This window comes from Lactuca serriola, chromosome 4 (assembly GCF_051521515.1).
Source record: "Lactuca serriola cultivar US96UC23 chromosome 4, Lser_US96UC23_V15, whole genome shotgun sequence".
NCBI classification, from domain to species: Eukaryota; Viridiplantae; Streptophyta; class Magnoliopsida; order Asterales; family Asteraceae; genus Lactuca; species Lactuca serriola.
Genome location: NC_136411.1, coordinates 65,347,313 through 65,375,091, shown reverse-complemented (window position 1 = coordinate 65,375,091; position 27,779 = coordinate 65,347,313). Strand labels below are relative to the sequence as shown.

Here is a 27,779-nt window from a genome sequence, read left to right as displayed (position 1 = left end):
TTTCAATAATAAACCATAGCCATTTCTTTGTCTCTGATTATTAGTTTACACCAATATAGTTACATAAATACCTTTACATGTTACAATATCCTCAAGAAAGAAACATAAATAGTATTTCATGTTTTAAAAGGAGAGATTAATACATTACTCTCTCCAAGTAATATCCATTTCTCCCCAGTTATCTTCGGATTCGGATACCCCTAAGGCTTTCCACACTGCTTTGGAAACATCAACAATATTATTAGGGCAAGGTGGTTGATAGTCGTGATCACCATCGCACCCCATAATAGAGTCACACTCATCCACAACCATTGCCTTTACACTCCTCCCATTTCCATTGATGGTAATATACTTGTGGCACCTATCCAGTGTTAATAAAAAAAAGTAATTCAGACATTTGTTGGTGTATGCACGTTTATTTACTGCAATGTTTAGTTGTTTAGAGTCTCTGAATAAATCAAAGTCACGTGGGCTTGATAGTCCTAGTCTTTAGCTAGTGGTAGAAGTAGTTGCTATTTTTATGCTAATTTTTGTTTTAAATAGCTTGGCAATGTACGAGGTCTAGTACCCTCTTTTCCTTTCCCTGTTGATGAATAAGAAGAATTCAGCTTTTTGCCCTTGTGTATATTGTTTTTCTGTCCCATTTCTTTTAAACTTTACCCATTGGGATACTCCAATTCTGTCCCCTGTTGCTTTCCTTTTCTGTAAAGACACTAATACCCCTGTGAAAAGGCCAACATTTGGTATCGGAGCATAAACCTGGTGTATGCCAAAGTACCAACCACGTAAAGAGATGACAGGGAACAATGGAAATGGTGAGAAAGATGGTATGGTCACTCTTCATTACCCGATGCTGTCAAGAAGTAATTACTCTGCATGGGCCATAAAAATGAGGGTCTTCATGCAAGCACAGGGAGTGTGGGATGCAATGGAACCTAGAACATCCAACACCATTGTAGAAGTCAAGAAGGATAAGATGCCCTAGTAGCAATATATCAAGGCATACCTGAAGACCTATTGCTTTCATTGGCTGAGAAGAAAACAACCAAAGAAGCATGGGAAGCTTTGAAGACCATGTTCTTAGGAGCAGATAGAGTGAAGACAGCAAGAATTCAGACTTTAAAAGCAGAATTTGAAGCCTTGAATATGAAGGAGTCAGAAAGTGTAGATGATTTCACTGTGAAGGTGAACAATATAGTAAGCACCATGCGTGCTTTGGGTGACACCATGGAAGAAGAAAATGTAGTGAAGAAGCTACTAAGAGCGGTTCCATCTAAGTTCCTCCAGATTGCTTCTACATTGGAACAATTTGGAGATTTGACTGTGATGACAGTTGAAGAAGTAGTGGGAAGATTAAAGGCCCATGAAGAACGCATGAAAGGGCATGGTGAAATTGATGAGAAGAAACTTCTATTGACCCACTAGGAATGGTCTGAAAGAAATAAGAAGAAGGCTGAAGATGACTCTAAGCACACTCACAAAGGAAACCGTGGTGGTTTTGGAGGCTCACGAGGACAGGGTAGAGGTCGTAGCAAGGGCGGAAATTATGGTGGTCGAGGCAGAAACGGATCACACCACCAGAAAGAAGAAAAACGGGGTCAATCCAGCAGCCAAGACAAAAGTGGAGTCCAGTTCTACAATTGCCAGGAGTTTGGTCACTATGCTGCTGAATGCAAGAATCCAAGGCGTGAAAGAAATCAAGTGAATAACTTGATTCAAGAACAGTTCGACAACGAACCAGCACTATTATTGGCATCTTTTGATGAAGCTGTAGCAACTGGTGAAGACAAAAGGTGATACAATGAAACAATCAAGGATGTGGTATCTGGATACAGGGGCCAGCAACCACATGACTGGGGACAAGTGCTAGTTTAGAGAGCTGGATAAAAATATTCAAGGCTATGTGAAGTTTGGGAATGAGTCTAGAGTAAGGATTGAAGGCAAGGGAAAGATTGTCTTTCAACGTAAAAATGGATAATACCGCAAACTTGAAGAGGTTTATTATATCCCAGACTTATGCAGCAACATAATAAGTCTAGGACAACTAGCAGAAGGTGGAGACGAGATCAGAATAAAAGACCCATTTTTATGGGTACATGATGCTACAGGAAGGCTGTAACAACGTAAATTTTCAAAACAAAATTTTCATTTCTTAAAAACATGTTTTCATCCAAAACAAGTCATAAAGATCCAATGTATCATATCATAATACAAATCATATAAGTCCCAAGATCATAAATCCTCCATCAGTGTGTACAGATCACGCCGGCGCCTTCCCACGGTCCTCGCTAGTACCTGAAACACATAACACAACAACTGTAAGCATAAATGCTTAGTAAGTTCCCCAAAATACTACTTACGCACATACGCCTTTCCAGGCCATGACCTTCCGGTCCATGTGTCTCAGGGGACTTTCGTCCCGACCCGGTAAACCTTCCGGTCCTACCCGCGTCGACCTTCCGGTCCACATCACAATGCCTTCCGGCCCATAACATAAAATGCCTTCCGACCCATAACATAATGCCTTCCGGCCCATATCAAGCATAACATACATAGCACATACAAACGGTTAACTTATCATATTCGATGCATACAACTCATAACATATCCGACCTCTCGGTCACACATAAATACCCTTCCGGGTACAGTATAGTGAGAAGACTCACCTCGCAGGAAGTCTAGAATCTCACGTGCTCGCTATCTCCGAATCTCGAAACGAAGACCCAACCCCTCCTAATCATAACGAAATATCATTCTAATTAATATAAACTTTCAAGACTAGGCTACACCCTTATCATTATCCCACAGAGGGGTAAAAGACCATTTTACCCTTCCTTGACTCATGTTGACCAAACCCTAAAAGTCAACGAAAGTCAACTGACCACAGTACGCGGGGCGTACCAGCTTTTGTACGCGGGGCGTACATCGATGAGTCACAATCGGGGGTCGCAACCCCTTATGCTGCGCGTACTGGGAGTTATGCCCAACGTAAATCCCAGATTCAGCCATACCATATTTCTTGTCTTAAATGGTTAAGACACTCCTTCAACTTCTAGATCTGGTTCTGATTAAGCCTCCTAATCCATAAAGTCGGAACCTTTAAGCCTTGGCATGGCTATAAAAGCTCCTACACTCTCTAATACCTTCCTTTTCAACTCCAAAGATCTAGATCTCATGCATGGCTAAATATATACGTCCAAGATCACATTTGTAGGAACATACAACTCAAATGGACCTGGAATATGGTAGATCTAAGCCAATGGAGACTACTTGCTCATAAAGTCTCCATCTTTGGGACCAAAACCCTAGAAATTGGTCCATGAAGCATACCATAAGAACTACAAGGCAAGATCTGAACTTTTTACCTTAGGAAGAAGCTCCAACCTTTGCTTTTCACGGATCTACACTTGCACACCAACTTCTAGCCTCCACAATGGACTCCTCTTTCCTTTTGCTACCTTGAAATGACACCTCAAAGCTTAGAACACTCACAAACAAGCTATGAACGAAGGAACAACTCTCTTAGGGTTTCTTTCTGAAGGATGGTGGCTGAGGAACCAAGCCATCTCATTCCTTTTATAGCCAACAACTCAAATTAGGGTTTTGGGTCTAGACCGATTACGCCTGGCATAACCTTGGGTACGCCCAGCGTACTCGACGATTACGTGTTTAAATGAGGCGCGCGAGTACGTGCAGCGTACTCCTTGTACGCCCATCGTACTCGCCCAACACAAAGGCCCAAAATGACAACTAAATAAAGATGAAGGGCTAATCGGTTGTACCTGAATTTTGGCTGTTACAATTCTCCCCCACTAGAACCAGACTTCGTCCCCGAAGTCTTATACCGAAAACAATTCTGGATGCTGCTCCCGCATCTCCGACTCGGACTCCCACGTCAGCTCGGACCCCTTCCGATGCTGCCACTGCACTTGCACCAAGGGAACTTCCTTGTTCCTCAGAACCTTAGCCTTTCGATCCCTAATTGCCACTAGTCTCTCAACATAGTTCAGACCCGCATCCACCTGAATATCCTCTAATGGAACCACAGCCGACTCGTCGACAATACACTTCCTCAACTGCGACACATGAAAGGTGTCGTGAATCTGACCCAGCTCTGCAGGTAGATCCAAATGGTAGGCTACCCTGCCTACTCTCGCAATTACCCTGAAAGGTCCAATGTATCGAGGTCCCAACTTTCCCCTCTTCCTGAATTGAATCACTCCTTTCCAAGGAAAGACTTTTAAGAGTACCAGGTCACCAACCTGAAACTCGAGCTCGGACCGACACCTGTCCGCATAACTCTTCTGGCGACTCTGAGCGGTCAACAATCTCTGCCTGACCTGCTGTATCTGCTCTGTCTTCTGAAGCACAATCTCCGTACTACCCATTACCCGATGCCCCACCTCTCCCCAGCATTTGGGGGTCCGACACCTCCTCCCATACAACAGCTCAAAGGGTGGCATACCAATGCTCGAATGATGGCTGTTGTTGTACGAAAACTCTGCCAAGGGTAAATAGGTGTCCCAACTCCCTCCAAAATCCAAAACACACGCTTGGAGCATATCCTCGAGCGTCTGAATCGTCCGCTCACTCTACTCGTCCGTTTGTGGGTAGTATGCTGTGACTACCCCAAATCTATTCCCGTTACAAATCTCATCTTCACTAACGGAATGCGTCACTATACGTTATTTTCTGTAATATTTGGAATCGTCAATAACCGAATACCTAGTTATTTGCACGTCTTGATATTATCATAAGAAAATATAACTTGTATGTGTTAACCCCGTTTAACCTAATAGAGTTATACTACTTTTCAACCACTTCACCCGGGTAAAAAGTTTTAACCCCGTTAAACTTTAAGCATCGGGTAGCCGTGTATCGGGTACGATACCCGAGGCATATGAAATGAGTGTAAACAACATTTGAACACTCTTTTACCACATATTCACTCTCTCTCACTACTTTCTCTCTCTAGACCCGAACCCGAATCCAAAACCGCGATTTCCGACTTCCAAACGTAAGGATTTATTCCCTATCTTATTCTAACCATACTTCATTGTAATTAGAGGCCAAAAATCATAGAAAACAAGGATCAAAAGGGAGTTTACGGCCTAAGAAGCCCCTTAGGCCGTAAACACCTAAAAACTTGCCAAAAGCCCCGTTTTTCCTTCCTTTAAGCTAGTATACTAATTAAGGGATTTACCTAGGAGAGTTTGGACATTAAAACATAAAGAATTGTGGCCTAAAAAGGAGTTTACGGCCCAAGCTTATGCTTAGGCCGTAAACACCCAAAAATCTTGGATTTAAGTCCCAAAAACTCATCTAGGGTGTTTAGTAATTTAGCCTTGACACTAGGAAATGTTTAAGTACATCAAACAACACCATTTGAGGACAAAATGAGGAGTTTACGGCCTAGCCTAAGCTTGGGCCGTAAACACCCAAAAATTTGTGTCAAACAAGTCCCAAAACTTATCTAGGGCATGTAAGGAAATTAGCTAAGGCCCTAGGAAGTGTGTTGTACCATTAAACATCTCATTTTGATGCCAAATGAAGAGTTTACGGCCAAGGCTATGCTTGGGCCGTAAACTCCCCAATATTTATGCCAAAATGTCCCAAAACTCCTTATAAGGCCTTCTAGCATTTATCTAAGATGAAGGAAGGGGTGTTGTACCATTTAAACAACCATTTTGATGGATTAAATGGAGTTTACGGCCTAAGAACAAGCCTTGGCCGTAAACTCCCCAAAATGTCACCAAATGAGAGTTTAAACCCTCCATATTAGTTCAAGACACTTGCTAGTAAATCAGGGAAGTGTAATAAGGCATTAAACTTGCAATTTGGAGGACCACATGAGTTTACGGCCAAGCCTAGGGGGCTTACGGCCGTAAACTCCCAAGGAGTGGCCTTTGGGCCATAAACTCCAAGGGAGTGAGCTCATGGACCCTCCCGTAAATCATTCTTGGCCTTGTACCACTCCCGGGAACCCCCTTCTAGGCCCTAAAACCCCAAAACGATGCTAGAATGTCCAAATACTATAATGAAAAGAATAAGATGATTAACTTCTTGTAAAATACATATTTCATATGACATTAGGGTCCTAAAAGGTGCTCAAGTCGTTATTTGGTACCAAACGCTCAACCGACACTTTTACCCGATTTACACGATTTCAGGTGAGTTCATACCCCTTTAATGAACCTTTCAAATGTTTTAAATGTTTTAGGGGGGAGATACAAGTTGCTTATATATGTTTATGGAAAGTTTTACAGAACGATTTTCCATGTTATGCGGATTAATCACATGTGATTCACTATCCTTAGTTCAAATCACATGTGATTCATCACTGTGCCTTACAAACAAATTTATACACTTTCAAAACTATTTTTGGACAAGCAAGCCAGGTTTTAAATGTTACTTGGAAAATACTTTTATTAAATCAATTTACTTATAAAATGTAACCATTCTAATATATTTATATAAGCAAGACTTGGAGGACTTAGGACCGATATCTCGCCTTATTTCCTGTTCTTGTTTGATTGTGGGCTTAGGGTAGTAGTTATCCATCCGACTGTCGTTGATTTCTTAGTTATATAACTTGTATATTAGAATGGGACACGAATATTTCTCTTTTCACTAAATACTAAAGTCACTAACATGTCAAGAACCATCCACACTAAGTTAACTATAATAGGTATAGTTAATGTTGCTACTGCTATTACTCGCTAAAGTCACTACTCCTTACGCTATAATACTCACTATTACTAGACAATACACTAGTAAGAGAATACACTATGCTCAATACTAAAAGATTACTACACTATAACAAAAGAGAAAACACTAGACAAACAATAATACACTAACTCACTACGGGTTACTCTATTCATTACCCACTACGCCTGGAGTTTTCCGACTGGAAGACGACACTACATGTATAGATCTATACGGGGCAGACGCTATTATATCCCGACTGTTAATTTCAGTCCGCGCCGTGCAGGCCCAGGGATGCCACTACTTCACTATACTGTGCATGACTGGGAAGGTCATAGGATCCTCTATCATCCTCACTATTAGTAATATACAAGGAATACACTATAATTACTCTAAAATACTACACTAAACGCCAAACTACATCCCGAAGAAAGTAAGTATCTAGCACTAAAGGAAGCTTGCACCTCTATCACTAATTACAGGCTTAACCTATTCTATCACATTACTATTTGGGGATTACTAATATTCTTTTACATTAAACTGTTTTCAAAAATGAAGAATGCATACTTTTCACAGATTTCACTCACAATGTATTTTCTGGAAAATATGGGATTTTCTAGGTTTTCTACTGCCTATGAATATAAATGGCACAGTTTTCGCACTATTGCTTTTTATACAAAAACTCACACTAAACTCTTATGAACTCACCAGCTTATTGCTGATATTTGTTTTCAAAATAACTTGTATCTTCAGGTCAAAGATAGACAGGTACAGACGCAGCATTTTTTGAGAAGGTGGAGCATACAAGACCCATCTCTTATTTTTGAATTACTTTTGGTGTTTGTTGAACAATATAAAACACTCTTGTAATTAAATTCACTATGTAAATGCAATGGTTGTATGTTTCTTGTTTTTACTATTATGCAATTGTGATGATACTGTACATGACGTCCTCCACCCCGAAACGTATTCCGCCGTTATCGGTGTTGGGGTGTGACATATGCAGTACTGAAATGCAGCCTTGTACCCAACTCCTCGTGAAACTTCTTCCAAAATCTGGAAGTAAATCGCACGTCTCGATCTGAAACAATCGACATCGGAACCCCATGCCGCGATACCACCTCCTTCACATACAACTCTGCCAACCTCTCAGCAGAAGAGCTCTCACTGATAGCAAGAAAATGAGCGCTCTTCGTCAACCTGTCCACAACCTGTCCACAATCACCCAATCTTCGTCAACCTGTTAAGTATCTAAAAGATCTAACTAAGTATATATATATATATACACACATCACTATAAAACACCGAAGTCAGTATCATCCTAGAATAAAACGAAAGTATTAAGATTGTTGGATAGCACAATTGGGTTTAGAGACATATAGTCACATTCAGGGTGATGTAGCCTGATCAACTACGTTTTTCCTGAGAGTGACTAGCATGTGCCTAAGTTTGGTTGTGATGTTGCAACAAGTCTAAAACTTACCAACAATATCATAATAACGCTGCCATAGGAATACTATAGGAGTATTTTGTATCTCTAGATTATACGTATGTGATAACAAAAAGGGGTCGTTACTAGTAGGACAATAGTTGCAAGTGGATACACCACGATTACATGTGATTAGGGCGTTATAGACTCAGAATCTGCAGCCTTTTCTTCATTCCCTGTTCTTGTTTGATTGGGGGTCTGAAGTTAGGGTGGTTTATTCGAAGGACTATCTTACTCCGGTTACACGTAATCGGTATGCACTATGCAAGTATTGGGTCGACTAATAATGATTCATCCTATAAGTATCTTAGAATAGTACGTCTATTAATCCTCTTTTCCCCCTTTCTCGCATAGATAGCATGGCTGGCTTCCACCTACTCGGCGATCCGTACTTTCCGAACCAGGGCAATGGAGGATGGCTCGAAGAGGAGTCGGACGACGATCACCCGATTCCTTTGGATGATCATCATGCTGAAGGCTTCTCGGATAGCTCGAGCTCCGAGCCAGAAGTCAACAACCAACCTCCTGAAGCCCCGAACCCTAACCCCCGTCCGACATTTCAGGGCCCCACTCCTATGTGGGCAATATCCTTGCATCGATGGAGCGAGGAGCAGGGCCAGCCCTTGCCTTACAATGGAGACCGAAACTTCTACAATATAAGCGAAGGAGGATCAGCGGATCGGGTTCTGCCCATCATGATCCAAAGGATTGCCAGGAATGTTGAGCAAAGTCAAGCTGCTATTGGTCGAGTTGTAGAAGTGGATGCCAACTCAAATCTCAACACTGTTCGCATCCGTCAGCTCGAAGAAGCCGTGGACAGGACAAGGAGGACCAACGAGGCTCTACAGCATCAGCTGGCTGCATCCCGAACTGAAGTTAGGGAACTTCGAGCACGCCAAAGGACTCATGATCGACACCTTCAAGAAGTTATGCGTCAACTAGCGGATCTGAGGATTCGCCCAACAAGCAACCGTCGCATGTAGAAGACGTCTAGTTACCTCACTCTTTTGTTTAAAGGACTAGCCTTTTTATCTCTATGTTCCGTAGGTCTCTTGTCTGTAAACATTCCTAGTTTAAAAGTACTCTAGTTGAACCTCTAAACTGCCAACAAATTTCTCCATAGTATGATGTAAGACCTACTGCTAGGTCAATTTTCATGAACTTGTGTTGCATCATTAATACCAGTATATTGGCAGTTGATTTCTCTCTTGCTATGACACTCATACTGATCTTGGATTATGTTGATTTAATCCATGAAACACTCTATTCATATCCGCAATAGGCTCTTACTATTGCTATCATTTCTATGGTTTTCCAGTGAAGGATGCCTCCTCGAAAGCGTCCAAACCGAGGAAGACCAGCTACTCAAACCCCTCCTCCACCACCTCCTCCTCCTTAGTTCGATCCGGTGTTGTTCCAAACGGCTGTGACTGCGGCTGTAACAGCAGCCATGGCCCAAATGAACTCGGGTGATGCGAGTGGAGGGAATTCTAGATTTGGTGAAATCCACCAGCGAGTGCAGGGATGCACTTATAAGGACTTCATGAATTGTAAACCTGCTTTCTTTGATGGTACCGGAGGGATTCTGGCATTGTCCCAATGGTTTGAAAGAACCGAAGCTGTATTCGAGATGTGCTCTTGTCCCGAAGAGAGCAAAATCAAGTTCGTTACTACCACCCTCACTAACAGGGCCTTGTCATGGTGGAACGGCCATGTCAGTGCACTCTCCTTGGTCACAACCAATGACATGGGCTGGGACACTCTAAAAGATCTTATGAGAGGAGAGTACTGCACTAGGGGCGAAGTTCAGAAGCTTGAGGAAGAACTTTGGAACCTCAAGATGAAGGGGACCGACATAACGGCTTATACGGCCAGGTTTTGCGACTTGGCAGCTATGTGTCCCAACATGATCCCCTCTGAAAGCAAGAAGATTGAGCGATACATCTGGGGTTTAGTGCCCCCGTATCGAGGAAATGTTCTGGCCTCACGCCCTACCACTTTTGACAGCGCCAAGGAATTGACCCAGAGTCTGATCAACCACGAAATCTCCTCCACTCCAGCAACGACAACCACAACAACCACTGCACCATCCGGATCATCTGACAGAAAAAGGAAACGATGGGATAAGAAGAAAGGCAAGAAAACTCAAACCGCCTCCAAGGACCAACAAATTGTGGCGGTCCATGCTGCCACCACCCCAGCCACACCAGCTGCTCCAGCCCCGCCAAAAGCTTACAGTGGAAACTTGCCTAAGTGTCCCAAGTGTCCTTTCCACCACAACGGCCCTTGCCGTGAATTGCAGTGTTCCAACTGCGGCCGAAAGGGCCATACTGTCCGATTTTGCAAGGCCCCTCCCAAACCTATCACACAGGTTCCTGGAACGGGAGTGACCCCAACTTGTTATGGCTGCGGTGAAGCGGACCATTTTAAGAAGAACTGTCCGAAGACTGCAAATGCTGGGGGAACTGGAAGGTTACTCGCTATCGGTCACAATGAAGCGGTAGCTGATCCCACGGTGGTCACGGGTACGTTTCTTCTCAACAACTCTTATGCCTGTGTCTTATTCGATAGTGGTGCAGAAAGGAGCTTCATAAATCAAAACTTTAAACACTTACTCAAACAAACCCCTCAACCACTAAAAGAAACATTCGTCGTAGAAATGGCTAATGGGAAGACAGAAAGCTCTAATGAAATCTATATAGGTTGTACTCTCACGTTAGATGATCACCCCTTTTTAATCGATCTTATACCAGTCTCAATCAAAAATTTTGATGTCATTATTGGTATGGATTGGTTAAGTCTTCACTACGCCGATATCCTATGCTCCGACAAAGCCATTCGCCTGAATCTTCCGAATCGCGAAACCCTATTGATATACGGAGATAAGCCAAGTACGAGCCTTCGTATCATCTCTAGTATCCAGGCTCAGAAATACTTGCGCAAGGAGTATCGCGCCTTTCTTGCTCACGTTGTCGACACTAACCAGAAATCGAAAGATCCAAAAGACATTCCTGTAGTATGCGATTTCCCTGATGTCTTCCCGGAGGATCTTCCAGGCCTACCTCCCAAACGACAGGTTGAATTCAGAATCGACCTAATCCCAGGAGCTACCCCCATAGCTAAGTCGCCCTACCGTCTAGCGCCCGCCGAAATGCAAGAACTATCCGATCAACTCAACGAACTGCTCAACAAAGGCTTTATAAGACCGATCTTCTCACCTTGGGGAGCTCCGGTCTTGTTCGTGAAGAAAAAGGATGGGTCGTTTTGGATGTGCATCGATTATAGGGAACTCAATAAACTCACGGTCAAAAATCGCTATCCTCTCCCTCGTATCGACGATCTATTCGACCAACTCCAAGGAGCAAGTTACTTCTCCAAGATTGATCTTAGATCCGGATATCATCAGTTACGGGTGCTTGAGGAAGATGTTCCGAAGACAGCCTTCCGAACCCGATACGGGCATTTTGAGTTCGTAGTGATGCCCTTTGGGCTGACTAACGCCCCTGCAGTAATCATGGACTTGATGAATAGGGTATGTCGTCCATATCTAGATTAGTTCGTCATCGTCTTTATTGATGACATACTCGTTTACTCTCAGAGCGAGGAAGAGCACGAAAATCATTTACGATTAGTCCTAGAAACGCTGCGATCCGAGAAGTTGTATGCGAAGTTCTCTAAGTGTGAGTTTTGGATCCGAAGAGTTGAATTCTTAGGGCACGTGGTCAGTGAAGATGGAATTCACGTGGACCCCTCCAAAATTAAAGCTATTGAGAACTGGTCAACACCGAAGACGCCTATAGAAATTCGTCAATTTCTAGGCCTCGCTGGCTACTACCGCAGATTCATCCAAAATTTCTCTCGAATTGCGAAGCCTCTCACTATGTTAACTCAGAAGGATGTATCGTTCGACTGGGAAGAGAAACAGGAGAAGGCATTTCAGACCCTGAAGCGAGCCCTATGCACCGCACCAGTATTATCCCTTCCTGAAGGGACAGAAGATTTCGTCGTATACTGTGATGCATCCAATCAGGGGCTCGGTTGTGTCTTGATGCAACGAGGCAAGGTTATCGCCTATGCATCGAGACAGCTAAAGAACCATGAAGTGAACTACACTACTCACGACCTCGAGTTAGGAGCGGTCGTCTTCGCACTAAAAATCTGGAGACACTACTTGTATGGGACGAAGAGCGTGGTGTACACTGATCATAAAAGCCTCCAACATATACTGAACCAAAAAGAACTCAACATGAGACAGCGTCGATGGGTCGAGCTACTTAACGATTACGACTGTGAAATTAGATATCATCCGGGGAAAGCCAACGTAGTAGCTGACGCCCTGAGTAGAAAGGAATATTCCGGTCGAAGGACCAAGTCGTTGACAATGACTATCCATTCGCATCTATCCGCATAGATCAAAGAGGCTCAGCTGGAAGCCTTAAAGCCCGAGAACGTGACAGGAGAATCCCTGCGCGGAATGGATAAAAATCTGGAGGTTAAGGGTGACGGAGCCTACTACTTCATGGACCAAGTCTGGACTCCACGCCATGGAGGTTTTAGAGACTTGGTAATGAGGGAAGCACACAACACTCGTTACTCCGTCCACCCAGGTTCAGATAAGATGTATCTGGATCTCAAAAAGCTATACTGGTGGCCGAACATGAAAGCGGAGATCGCTACCTTTGTAAGTAAGTGCCTTACTTGCGGGAAGGTCAAAGTCGAATATCAAAAGCCATCAGGACTCCTCCAACAACCTAAGGTACCGGAATGGAAGTGGAAGCGAATCACAATGGACTTTATCACCAAGCTGCCCAAGACAGCAGGTGGATTCGATACCATTTGGGTCATCGTTGACAGGTTGACCAAGTCTGCACACTTTCTACCCATCAAGGAGACGGACAAGATGGAGAAGCTCACTAGAACATATATAAAAGAAATAGTGCGACTGCATGGCGTCCCTATATCTATTATATCAGACAGAGATAGTAGATTCACCTCTAGATTTTGGCAATCATTGCAAAAGGCACTAGGGACGAGGCTGGACATGAGTACAGCCTACCATCCGCAGACTGACGGACAAAGTGAGAGGACGATACAAACCTTAGAAGATATGCTGCAAGCTTGTGTGATCGACTTCGGGAAATCATGGGATACACACTTGCCTCTTGTGGAGTTTTCCTACAACAATAGTTATCATACGAGCATCAAGGCAGCTCCATTCGAAGCTCTCTACGGCCGGAAGTGAAGATCCCCTTTGTGCTGGGTTGAGGTGGGTGACACTCAGTTAGCTAAAGGACGAGTTCCTGACAGCGCCCTCACCGGTCTGGAGATCATTCGAGAGACGACCGAGAAGATTGTGCAGATACGTGAACGACTAAAAGCCGCTAGGGATCGACAGAAAAGTTACGCCGACAAACGAAGAAAACCCTTGGAATTCCAGGTGGGAGACCGAGTCCTTTTGAAGGTCTCGCCCTGGAAAGGCATGATACGCTTCAGAAAGCGTGGAAAGTTAAACCCAAGGTACATAGGGCCTTTTGAGATCCTCGCCAGAATCGGCCCTGTAGCTTACAAACTAAACTTACCCCGCGAGCTAAGTAACATACATTCTACCTTCCACGTCTCAAACTTGAAGAAATGTCTGTCTGACGAGACTCTCGTGATTCCCCTCGACGAGATCGAGGTCAATGAGAGCCTCAACTTCGTGGAAGAGCTTGCGGAGATTATGGATCGTGAAGTAAAACGGACGAAACAAAACCGCATCCCAATTGTGAAGGTTCGGTGGAACGCCAAGCGAGGACCGGAATTCACTTGGGAGCGCGAGGATCAAATGAAACTCAAATATCCTCATCTCTTTGCTTAGTAGTATTGTAATAACCTATCTGTTTGAATTCTAAATTTCGGGACGAAATTCCCCTAACGGGGGGATGATGTGACAACCCCAAATCTATTCCCGTTACAAATCTCATCTTCACTAACGGAATGCGTCACTATACGTTATTTTCTGTAATATTTGGAATCGTCAATAACCGAATACCTAGTTATTTGCACGTCTTGATATTATCATAAGAAAATATAACTTGTATGTGTTAACCCCGTTTAACCTAATAGAGTTATACTACTTTTCAACCACTTCACCCGGGTAAAAAGTTTTAACCCCGTTAAACTTTAAGCATCGGGTAGCCGTGTATCGGGTACGATACCCGAGGCATATGAAATGAGTGTAAACAACATTTGAACACTCTTTTACCACATATTCACTCTCTCTCACTACTTTGTCTCTCTAGACCCGAACCCGAATCCAAAACCGCGATTTCCGACTTCCAAACGTAAGGATTTATTCCCTATCTTATTCTAACCATACTTCATTGTAATTAGAGGCCAAAAATCATAGAAAACAAGGATCAAAAGGGAGTTTACGGCCTAAGAAGCCCCTTAGGCCGTAAACACCTAAAAACTTGCCAAAAGCCCCGTTTTTCCTTCCTTTAAGCTAGTATACTAATTAAGGGATTTACCTAGGAGAGTTTGGACATTAAAACATAAAGAATTGTGGCCTAAAAAGGAGTTTACGGCCCAAGCTTATGCTTAGGCCGTAAACACCCAAAAATCTTGGATTTAAGTCCCAAAAACTCATCTAGGGTGTTTAGTAATTTAGCCTTGACACTAGGAAATGTTTAAGTACATCAAACAACACCATTTGAGGACAAAATGAGGAGTTTACGGCCTAGCCTAAGCTTGGGTCGTAAACACCCAAAAATTTGTGTCAAACAAGTCCCAAAACTTATCTAGGGCATGTAAGGAAATTAGCTAAGGCCCTAGGAAGTGTGTTGTACCATTAAACATCTCATTTTGATGCCAAATGAAGAGTTTACGGCCAAGGCTATGCTTGGGCCGTAAACTCCCCAATATTTATGCCAAAATGTCCCAAAACTCCTTATAAGGCCTTCTAGCATTTATCTAAGATGAAGGAAGGGGTGTTGTACCATTTAAACAACCATTTTGATGGATTAAATGGAGTTTACGGCCTAAGAACAAGCCTTGGCCGTAAACTCCCCAAAATGTCACCAAATGAGAGTTTAAACCCTCCATATTAGTTCAAGACACTTGCTAGTAAATCAGGGAAGTGTAATAAGGCATTAAACTTGCAATTTGGAGGACCACATGAGTTTACGGCCAAGCCTAGGGGGCTTACGGCCGTAAACTCCCAAGGAGTGGCCTTTGGGCCATAAACTCCAAGGGAGTGAGCTCATGGACCCTCCCGTAAATCATTCTTGGCCTTGTACCACTCCCGGGAACCCCCTTCTAGGCCCTAAAACCCCAAAACGATGCTAGAATGTCCAAATACTATAATGAAAAGAATAAGATGATTAACTTCTTGTAAAATACATATTTCATATGACATTAGGGTCCTAAAAGGTGCTCAAGTCGTTATTTGGTACCAAACGCTCAACCGACACTTTTACCCGATTTACACGATTTCAGGTGAGTTCATACCCCTTTAATGAACCTTTCAAATGTTTTAAATGTTTTAGGGGGGAGATACAAGTTGCTTATATATGTTTATGGAAAGTTTTACAGAACGATTTTCCATGTTATGCGGATTAATCACATGTGATTCACTATCCTTAGTTCAAATCACATGTGATTCATCACTGTGCCTTACAAACAAATTTATACACTTTCAAAACTATTTTTGGACAAGCAAGCCAGGTTTTAAATGTTACTTGGAAAATACTTTTATTAAATCAATTTACTTATAAAATGTAACCATTCTAATATATTTATATAAGCAAGACTTGGAGGACTTAGGACCGATATCTCGCCTTATTTCCTGTTCTTGTTTGATTGTGGGCTTAGGGTAGTAGTTATCCATCCGACTGTCGTTGATTTCTTAGTTATATAACTTGTATATTAGAATGGGACACGAATATTTCTCTTTTCACTAAATACTAAAGTCACTAACATGTCAAGAACCATCCACACTAAGTTAACTATAATAGGTATAGTTAATGTTGCTACTGCTATTACTCGCTAAAGTCACTACTCCTTACGCTATAATACTCACTATTACTAGACAATACACTAGTAAGAGAATACACTATGCTCAATACTAAAAGATTACTACACTATAACAAAAGAGAAAACACTAGACAAACAATAATACACTAACTCACTACGGGTTACTCTATTCATTACCCACTACGCCTGGAGTTTTCCGACTGGAAGACGACACTACATGTATAGATCTATATGGGGCAGACGCTATTATATCCCGACTGTTAATTTCAGTCCGCGCCGTGCAGGCCCAGGGATGCCACTACTTCACTATACTGTGCATGACTGGGAAGGTCATAGGATCCTCTATCATCCTCACTATTAGTAATATACAAGGAATACACTATAATTACTCTAAAATACTACACTAAACGCCAAACTACATCCCGAAGAAAGTAAGTATCTAGCACTAAAGGAAGCTTGCACCTCTATCACTAATTACAGGCTTAACCTATTCTATCACATTACTATTTGGGGATTACTAATATTCTTTTACATTAAACTGTTTTCAAAAATGAAGAATGCATACTTTTCACAGATTTCACTCACAATGTATTTTCTGGAAAATATGGGATTTTCTAGGTTTTCTACTGCCTATGAATATAAATGGCACAGTTTTCGCACTATTGCTTTTTATACAAAAACTCACACTAAACTCTTATGAACTCACCAGCTTATTGCTGATATTTGTTTTCAAAATAACTTGTATCTTCAGGTCAAAGATAGACAGGTACAGACGCAGCATTTTTTGAGAAGGTGGAGCATACAAGACCCATCTCTTATTTTTGAATTACTTTTGGTGTTTGTTGAACAATATAAAACACTCTTGTAATTAAATTCACTATGTAAATGCAATGGTTGTATGTTTCTTGTTTTTACTATTATGCAATTGTGATGATACTGTACATGACGTCCTCCACCCCGAAACGTATTCCGCCGTTATCGGTGTTGGGGTGTGACATATGCAGTACTGAAATGCAGCCTTGTACCCAACTCCTCGTGAAACTTCTTCCAAAATCTGGAAGTAAATCGCACGTCTCGATCTGAAACAATCGACATCGGAACCCCATGCCGCGATACCACCTCCTTCACATACAACTCTGCCAACCTCTCAGCAGAAGAGCTCTCACTGATAGCAAGAAAATGAGTGCTCTTCGTCAACCTGTCCACAACCTGTCCACAATCACCCAAATTGCATCGACTCCTCTCGCAGTCCTTGGCAATTTGGTGATAAAATCCATGGTAATCTGTTCCCACTTCCACTCGGGAATCTCCAGTGGTTGCAGCTTATCATGCGGACGCTGGTGCTCGGCCTTAACTTGGCGACAAGTTAGGCACCTCTCGACGAACCATGCAACATCCCTCTTCATACAGGGCCACCAATACTCCTTCTTTAGGTCCAAATACATCTTAGTAGCCTCAGCCTGGGCCCCTCGGATGGTTTCCAATACCGGAGTTATCACCGTCAACCTCATACAAATGTCTCGGATCGGGGCGCTCTCCGACCTACGGCTCAACGCATCGGCTACGACATTAGCCTTGCCCGGGTGGTACAGGATCTCGCAATCAAAATCCTTCACCACATCCAACCATCTCCTCTGGCGCATATTCAGGTTTGGCTGATCCATCAAGTACTTCAGACTCTTGTGGTCCGTGTATATGGTACACCGAACCCCATATAGATAGTGCCGCCAGATTTTGAGGGCAAACACCACAACCCCAACTCCAGATCGTGGGTGGGATATCTCGACTCATGAGGCTTCAGCTGCCTCGATGCATACGCTATAACGTGCCCCCTCTGCATAAGCACTGCCCCGAACCCAGATATGGATGCATCAGAATATACCACAAAATCCTCCATCTCTTCCGGGAGTGCGAGCACCGGGGCCTCGCACAACTTCTGACGAAGGGTCTCAAATGAGGACTGCTGCTCCGGACCCCAAGAAAATGCAACACCCTTCCGGGTCATCTTGGTAAGTGGCACGACGATCTTGGAGAAATCCCTAATAAACCTCCGATAATAGCTGGCCAATCCCAGAAAGCTCCCGATCTCAGTGGGTGATCTCGGCACCTCCCATCTCATCACTGCCTCAATCTTGGCCGGATCGACCAATATCCCTTTCTGGTTAACAAGGTGTCCTAGGAACTGGACCTCTCGTAACCAGAACTCACACTTGGAGAATTTGGCATACAGCCTCTCCGATCTCAGAACTCCAAGGATCTCCCTCAAACGCTCCTCATGCTGCTCTCTAGACCTCGAATATACCAAAATATCATCAATGAATACGATCACCGACCGATCCAGCATCGGCCTGCACACCTTGTTCATGAGATCCATGAACGCAGCTGGGGCATTGGTGAGCCCAAAAGGCATCACCACAAACTCGTAATGTCCATAACAAGTTCTGAATGCAGTCTTCTGGATATCTTCATCCCGAACCCTCATCTGATGATAACCCGACCTCAAGTCTATCTTGGAGAACCAAGATGCCCCCTGAAACTGATCGAACAGATCATCGATCCTAGGTAACGGATACCGGTTCTTGACCGTCAACTTGTTTAACTCCCGGTAATCGATACACATCCGGTGTGAACCATCTTTCTTCTTGACAAAAAGGATCGGTGCTCCCCAAGGCGAGCTACTCGGTCGAATAAACCCCTTCCCCAACAGCTCCTAAAGCTGCGAGGATAACTCCTGCATCTCCGGCGGCGCGAGGCGATAAGGCGCCTTGGCGATAGGTGCTGCTCCCAGAATCAAATCAATACGGAACTCCACTTGTCTTTCCGGAGGCACGCCCGACAGTTCCTCGGGAAAAACATCCAGGAACTCGCAAACTACTGGAACCTCGTCAACCGAACTTGGCCTCCCAGTGGCCACTCGTGCGTCCATCACATAGGCTATGAATCCAATGCAGCCCTGCTGCAAACTCTGCCTCGCCCTGGCAGCCGAACAAAACGGTGACCCACACCGGGTCCCCTCGCCATACACAGTAAGCACTCCCTCACTAGGGTCTCGCATAGTCACCAGCTGTCTCTCGCAGTCAATGACCGCTCCAAACTTACTCAACCAGTCCATGCCCACGATGACACAAACATCTCCCATAGCGATAGGAACTAGGTCTCTAGGGAAATTGACACCAAAAATCTCGAGCACACATCCTCGAATCACGTCGGTGGCATATACCGCTTTCTCATCAGCTATGGAAACCCTCAGAGGTCGACTCATCACCTCTCGATCAATACCGAGGTGTTGACTAAAAGCCAGAGATACAAAAGACTGACTCGCACCCGAGTCAAATAATACCAAGGCAGGTACATAATTCACAAGAAAAGTACCTATGCATATCATAAAATAAGCACAACATCTCAACATAAAAAATAAATACACGAAAGAATACATACTAGCCACGACATCGGGCGCCGCGCGGACCTCCTCCGCAATCAACTGAAAAGCTCTCCCACGAGCCCTCGGGGCCTTGGCCTTCACTGGTCAAGTCTTAGTAGCCCTAGCAGTAGGCGCAGATCCCTGGAGAAGCTGAGGACATTCGGCCTTCCGATGGCCAGTCTGGTTGCAATGGAAGCAAACCATAAATCCCTTGGGGCAATCCCTAGCGATGTGCCCCTCCTTGCCACATTTGTAGCAAGTACCTGATCGACAGGCCCCCTCATGACCCTTGCCGCACTTTCTGCAAGTGCGGCCCTTCTGACCTCCTGTCCTCGAATCAGTGGACTTGGTCCGCTTGGCTGCCGGCTGGGACTGAGCCGGCCGCCGATCCACCCGCTGAGACTCGGCCTCCTCCCTGGCCTGGGTCTCCAACTCGATCTCCCTCTTCCGGGCATTTGCCTAGAGCTCAACAAATGTCCGGTATGTCGAGTTCGATACGAACTCCCGAATGTCCCTCCTCAATATACCCAAATATCGGCTCATCCGTGCCTGCTCAGTAGACACCTGCTCAGGGCAGAACATTGCCCTCTCATGAAACTTCCGGGTGACCACAACAACTGAATCATTACCCTGCTTGAGGGTCAAGAACTCCTGAACCAATCGTTCCCTCTCCACCGGGGGAACATACTCATCTCTGAACATGGTGGTGAATTTCTCCCAAGTCACCGCTGAAATCTCCTCAAGAGTGAAGTTCGCCGTCATGAACTTCCACCAATCCTTTGCTCCTAGGCGGAGCTGGTTCAAAGCGAACCGCACCCTCAGATGCTTTGGACATGAGCACGTGTAGAAGCATCCCTCAATGTCAGCAATCCATCGCATCGCAGCGATCGGGTCCTGCGTCCCATCAAACTCGGGTGGCTTCGTGTTGCTGAACTCCCGGAACAACAACGAGTCACCTCCCTGAGGTCTGGCAGCAGCCACAGCTGCTGTAGCTGCAGCGGCCACAACCTCAGTCACCGCGGCATACCACTCATCAAAAGTCTCCAACAACGTGGTCTTGATAGACCCAAACATCTCCGGAATCTCGGCCCGGATTGCCGCAGCCACCTTATCGTGGATCATCTGACGAAGCTCCTCGTCACTCACACCGCTCGTCTCAGGTCTGTGGCGTGTCCCAACCATGATGCCTCTAAAATACAAAATAAAAATATCAGAGACCCAATCGAGCATACTCGCACTCGATAACGCAACCCTACTCGACCTCCGATACCCAAAGGATTCTTACTTAGACTGCCCACTGATCTGGTGTCTTCAGTAGTACGGGCCCTATACTACTGACTACACCGCATCAGCGTTCACCCCAAGTCCTCCTCCTTAGACCCCGGATCACGAGTACTCTATTCTTGCTATGCACTGGTTACCTACTCGCTCTCAAAGCATCTCATAGCAGCAGATTTCCCCTAGACTAAGGCATCACAAATCAGGCCACTCTAGTCCTAATATGAATACCTAGTCTACTCTAGCATGCATAACATATCACAACGTATCTCATAACACATATTATAAGGGTATTTTGGGGATTTTACCGTTCGGGCGTTGGCTGACCGTACACATTGCTTCATCCTTAGTTATCACAAAATCCCTTATAAAATTTTATGCTTTTATTTTTGAATAATTTTCTCAAATCCTCGGTTTGAGTTCAGTTACGCCCGAAGGTGCACCCGAATCCCTCAAACCAAGGCTCTGACAACTTGTAACAACGTAAATTTTCAAAACAAAATTTTCATTTCTTAAAAACATGTTTTCATCCAAAACAAGTCATAAAGATCCAATGTATCATATCATAATACAAATCATATAAATCCCAAGATCATAAATCCTCCATCAGTGTGTACAGATCACGCCGGCGCCTTCCCACGGTCCTCGTTAGTACCTGAAACACATAACACAACAACTGTAAGCATAAATGCTTAGTGAGTTCCCCAAAATACTACTTACGCACATACGCCTTTCCAGGCCATGACCTTCCGGTCCATGTGTCTCAGGGGACTTTCGTCTCGACCCGGTAAACCTTCCGGTCCTACCCGCGTCGACCTTCCGGTCCACATCACAATGCCTTCCGGCCCATAACATAAAATGCCTTCCGGCCCATAACATAATGCCTTCCGGCCCATATCAAGCATAGCATACATAGCACATACAAACGGTTAACTTATCATATTCGATGCATACAACTCATAACATATCCGACCTCTCGGTCACACATAAATACCCTTCCGGGTACAGTATAGTGAGAAGACTCACCTCGCAGGAAGTCTAGAATCTCACGTGCTCGCTATCTCCGAATCTCGAAACGAAGACCCAACCCCTCCTAATCATAACGAAATATCATTCTAATTAATATAAACTTTCAAGACTAGGCTACACCCTTATCATTATCCCACAGAGGGGTAAAAGACCATTTTACCCTTCCTTGACTCATGTTGACCAAACCCTAAAAGTCAACGAAAGTCAACTGACCACAGTACGCGGGGCGTACCAGCTTCTGTACGCGGGGCGTACATCGATGAGTCACAATCGGGGGTCGCAACCCCTTACGCTGCGCGTACTGGGAGTTACTCCCAGCGTAAATCCCAGATTCAGCCATACCATATTTCTTGTCTTAAATGGTTAAGACACTCCATCAACTTCTAGATCTGGTTCTCATTAAGCCTCCTAATCCATAAAGTCTGAACCTTTAAGCCTTGGCATGGCTGTAAAGGCTCCTACACTCTCTAATACCTTCCTTTTCAACTCCAAAGATCTAGATCTCATGCATAGCTAAATATATACGTCCAAGATCACATTTTTATGAACACACAACTCAAATGGACCTGGAATATGGTAGATCTAAGCCAATGGAGACTACTTGCTCATAAAGTCTCCATCTTTGGGACCAAAACCCTAGAAATTGGTCCATGAAGCATACCATAAGAACTACAAGGCAAGATCTGAACTTTTTACCTTAGGAAGAAGCTCCAACCTTTGCTTTTCACGGATCTACACTTGCACACCAACTTCTAGCCTCCACAATGGACTCCTCTTTCCTTTTGCTACCTTGAAATGACACCTCAAAGCTTAGAACACTCACAAACAAGCTATGAACGAAGGAACAACTCTCTTAGGGTTTCTTTTTGAAGGATGGTGGCTGAGGAACCAAGCCATCTCATTCCTTTTATAGCCAACAACTCAAATTAGGGTTTTGGGTCTGGACCGATTACGCCCGGCGTAACCTTGGGTACGCCCAGCGTACCCGACGATGACGTGTTTAAATGAGGCGCGCAAGTACGCGCAACGTACTCCTTGTACGCCTAGCGTACTCGCCCAACACAAAGGCCCAAAATGAAAACTAAATAAAGATGAAGGGCTAATCGGTTGTACCTGAATTTCGGCTATTACAAAGACTGTTGATGAAGGTCCAGAGGTCTCAAAATCGTCTATACAAGATTGAGTTGGAAGAAGTAAGGCCAAAGTGTTTGATTGCTGAAACTGGTGAACCAACTTGGCTTTGGCATGCAAGGATGGGCCATGTCAATTTCTCTTCACTAAAACTCATGTTAGACAGGAACTTGGTTGAAGGAATGCCAAAGATAGTCATCCCAACACAGCCATGTGAAGGTTGTTTGGTCGTAAGCAATCAAGAAACCCATACCCTTCACACACAAACTACAGAGCAAAGAAAAGATTGGAGCTTGTACATGGTGACTTGTGTGGACCGGTTTCACCTCCTACACCCGCTGGAAACAAGTACTTCATGCTGCTTGTCGATGATTATAGTAGAGTAATGTGGGTGTATCTCATGAAAACGAAAGAAGAGGCTTTCCAAGTCTTCAAGAACTTTAGGTCAAAAGTAGAAACAGAAACAGGTGAGAAGGTGAAAGTCCTGAGAACGGATCGAGGAGGTGAATTTCTTTCGAGATAGTTCACCTCATATTGCAGTGAAACAGGTTTGACACGCCATTATACCTCTCCATACTCCCCACAACAGAATGGAGTTGTGGAGAGGCGGAACCGTACGGTTGTGGAGATGGTAAGGAGTTGTTTGAAGTCGATGAATGTCCCAGATGTTTTATGGGGTGAAGCTGTGAATCATTACGTGTACTTGCTGAATAGGGTCAACACCAAGGCCTTGAAAGATACAACACCATATGAGATGTGGACTGGAAGGAAACCACATGTAGAACATCTCAGGGTATTTAGGTGTGTCGCACATATGCTAATTGAAAAGAGTCATTTGAAGAAATTAGATGATAGAAGTAAAAAGGTTGTACATCTTGGAGTTGAGAAAGGGACGAAGGCATATCGGTTGTTGGATCCCGACACAGGTGCGATGTATGTGAGCAGAAACGTTGTTTTCGAAGAAAACAAGATTTGGGCGTGGGAAGAGACGATAAGAATCAAACGGATTCCAGGGATCAGCTTCACTATTGAGGGATTCGATTTTGGCAAAGCCGATGATGTTGAGGTCGGACCTATCCCTCATACTCCAGTTGGTCAAAGAGTACCCCAAGTTGATGTGGACTGGACTGAAAGTGAGTCTCAGCCCACTAACTCACAATTGGACTCGCACATAAGCCCACAAACCAGTCCGTCAAGTCCTTTGACTACACACAACTCACCTTATACGCCGATTCAACAAGTCCCGCAATCAGCCTCGCAAGTCGACACTCCAAGCACCGCCTCAAGCTCCACAGGTAGTGGAGCCCCAAAGAGATATCGACTACTCACAGATTTGTACGAAAACACGGATCGGTTGATGCTCATTCACGATGATGAAGAGCCAGTCTCATACGATGAAGCGAGCAAAAGGAGAGAGTGGGTAGAAGCGATGAATGCAGAAGTGACCTCAATTGAAAGGAACAAAACTTGGAGTCTGGTTGAACTTCCAAAGGGACGAAAGCCAATTGGTCTAAAGTGGATATTCAAGGTGAAACGAGATGCAAGCGGGAAGATTCTGAAGTATAAAGCTAGAATCGTGGCAAAAGGGTATGTCCAGAAACAAGGGATTGACTATGACGAAGTCTTTGCACCAGTGGCAAGAATTGAAAGGATACGTGTTATTCTAGCCCTTCCAGGCTCTAATGGCTGGTGTGTACACCGTCTTGACGTGAAATCAGCCTTTCTGAATGGAAAATTGGAGCAAGAAGTGTATGTAACACAGCCTGAAGGTTTTGAAAAAGCTGGGGAAAGTAACAAGGTGTACAAGTTGTCAAAAGCCCTTTACGGGCTGAAACAAGCACCTAGGGCGTGGAACGCATGTTTGGACAAGTACTTGAAAAGTTTGGGATTCTCAAGATGTCTTCAAGAGTACTCAGTGTACACTAGAAAGAAGGAAGGAAATACTTTGATCGTTGGGGTCTATGTTGATGACCTATTGGTTACAGGAAGCTGTCAAGAGAATGTGAAAGACTTCAAATTGGAGATGAATGCCAAGTTTGAGATGAGTGACCTTGGGTTACTAACTTACTATCTGGGAATTGAAGTAAGTCAAACTGAAGCTGGTATCACGTTAAAACAAGAAGGATATGCCAAGACTATCCTAGCCAAGACCCGTATGTTGGAATGCAACCCCACTAAAAGTCCAATGGAACACAAGTTGAAGTTGAAGAAGAATGAAGATGGGGAACTCATAAACCCCACTGAATATAGGAGCATAGTGGGAGGCCTCAGGTACCTAACACACACTCGCCCATATATAAGTTTTGCAGTTGGTGTAGTCAGTCGATTCATGGAGAAACCAACCATGAAACACCTCCAAGCAGTGAAGGGGATACTAAGGTATGTGAAGGGCACTTTAGATTATGGCATAGTCTACACTAAAGGAGAAAGTAAGATCACTATCACAGGATATTCTGAGAGTGATATGGGAAATGATGAGATTGACAGAAGAAGCACTGGAGGGATGGTTTTTTATTGGAATGGCAATCTGGTCACTTAGGCATCGCAGAAACAACGAGTTGTGGCCCTATCTTCTTGTGAGGCAGAATTCATGGCAGCCACTATGGCAGTCTGTCAAGGTATTTGGCTGCGCCGCCTTCTCACTACCCTAACAGGTCAAGACATACCACCTGCAGTACTGTATGTTGATAACCAATCAGCCCTTGACCTTATGAAGAACCCGGTATTTCATGGTCGAAGTAAGCACATCGACATAAGATTCCACTTCATCAGAGAATGTGTAGAAAATGGTGAAGTAATTGTAAGCCATGTGTGCAGCAAGAACCAAAAGGCTGATATACTCACCAAAGCAATGGCAAAGGCAAAACATGAGGAGATGCGAAACTTGCTTGGAGTGAAACAAGTAAAAGGTCTGAATTAAGGGGGAAAGTGTTGATAAAAAAAAGTAATTCAGACATTTGTTGGTGTATGCACGTTTATTTACTGCAATGTTTAGTTGTTTAGAGTCTCTGAATAAATCAAAGTCACGTGGGCTTGATAGTCCTAGTCTTTAGCTAGTGGTAGAAGTAGTTGCTATTTTTATGCTAATTTTTGTTTTAAATAGCTTGGCAATGTACGAGGTCTAGTACCCTCTTTTCCTTTCCCTGTTGATGAATAAGAAGAATTCAGCTTTTCGCCCCTGTGTATATTGTTTTTCTGTCCCATTTCTTTTAAACTTTACCCACTGGGATACTCCAATTCTGTCCCCTGTTGCTTTCCTTTTCTGTAAAGACACTAATACCCCTGTGAAAAGGCCAACATCCCCTCCCTTGTACCATCCAGTTGACAGCGCCTGGTGTGTCATCAGAGTGGTATTGGTTGTCACACTCCGACGGACCACCACCATCACCTCCCTTTTGGAAACTGTTTATTGTCAGTGTTGCTTTAGTATCGCCTGTCACTGGAGGCGAGCATGTATACGTGGTGTAAAACTTACCTTGGACACAACAATCCGAGTTGTTCTCACGGTTGCATTCTCCTGGAGGCGGTTTTCTTCCCCGGATACCACCACTTGGTTTGCATGTCTGAGCATTGATCTCCAATGAAGTTGTTGCCAGGAGAACCAAGAACAGAAAAAAACCCAAATTCTTCATTGCCTTTTAGATGTTGCTAGTTACTGTTTACAATGCTGTTGGATGAGTAGCAAGGAAAATGGGTTGTGCTAATATAGCCTTTTGCTTAACAAAGAGCCAAGATAATAGTCAACTCTGTTGTATTTTTTTTTTCAACTGAATGTTGTTCTACGCCAATAAAACATCCTTTGGATATTCACTTTCCCATTTAAGAAAACCAAGTAATTTTTAGTGCACGGACATACTACAATATTGTCCATTATGCTAGCTGCATGTTGTGTGTAATTTTGTCTCATTGTTGATTTATAAAGTATATCTAAAATTACAGCGACTATTATTTTATTTGGGGAAAATATTTTCCATTGATTCTGTAAAAATAATAGTTTCAAAATTTTACCAATCTAGCCGCATATTTGTCTTTTATATTAAACATGCAGGTAAAATCATGTTAATATATATGATACTCCATATTGCTTAATTAGTACGTAACATTACTCATCATTCCACATAATTAACCACGACCTTATCATATTACGTTTTAACCTGGCCTTTGGTTCTTGCGTCAAAGTAAATGTACTATATATCAAGCTGTACATATACATTTGGTACAAATATAGAAATACTGACATTAAGAGTCCTTTGGCTAGTATTCCGCAGTTAACGTTCCACGCACGTAGGCTTTGATGCGGGTTGACACGTGCCGTTGAGATGGTGCGGTTTACTATTCAGTTTTCAATATTTGAAAATTTGATTCCAACTTGTTAGTTATCTTGTAATTATATTTCTATCTCTATTATCTACGTCTGTTCTAGTTAATTTATAGATTTGAGTGTCTTTAAATATCACGGGCCGACACTAATTTATTACATAAAAATAGTGTAAATAATTATCCTAATAGTATTTCACCTTACGGTACACCATTTTTTGAACTATAAATGTATCCCATAGTAAGTTCCATTTTTTAGATTTATATGGATTGTCAAAAATATCCTATGAGTTATTAGCTTTCAATATATCTATTTACAATTTTTGGTTATATAAACTTAATAAAATATTTTATAACAAAAATATAACCAACCACAATATTAATTCAAATTATGTT

At 43.5% G+C, this 27,779-nt stretch overlaps 1 pseudogene; it reads right to left on the bottom strand.

Moving 5' to 3' along the window:
* Window positions 1-144: 144 nt before the first annotated feature.
* LOC145101743 (kiwellin-1-like) lies at window positions 145-26,728 on the bottom strand (annotated as a pseudogene).
* Between the last annotated feature and the right edge of the window lie 1,051 nt (window positions 26,729-27,779).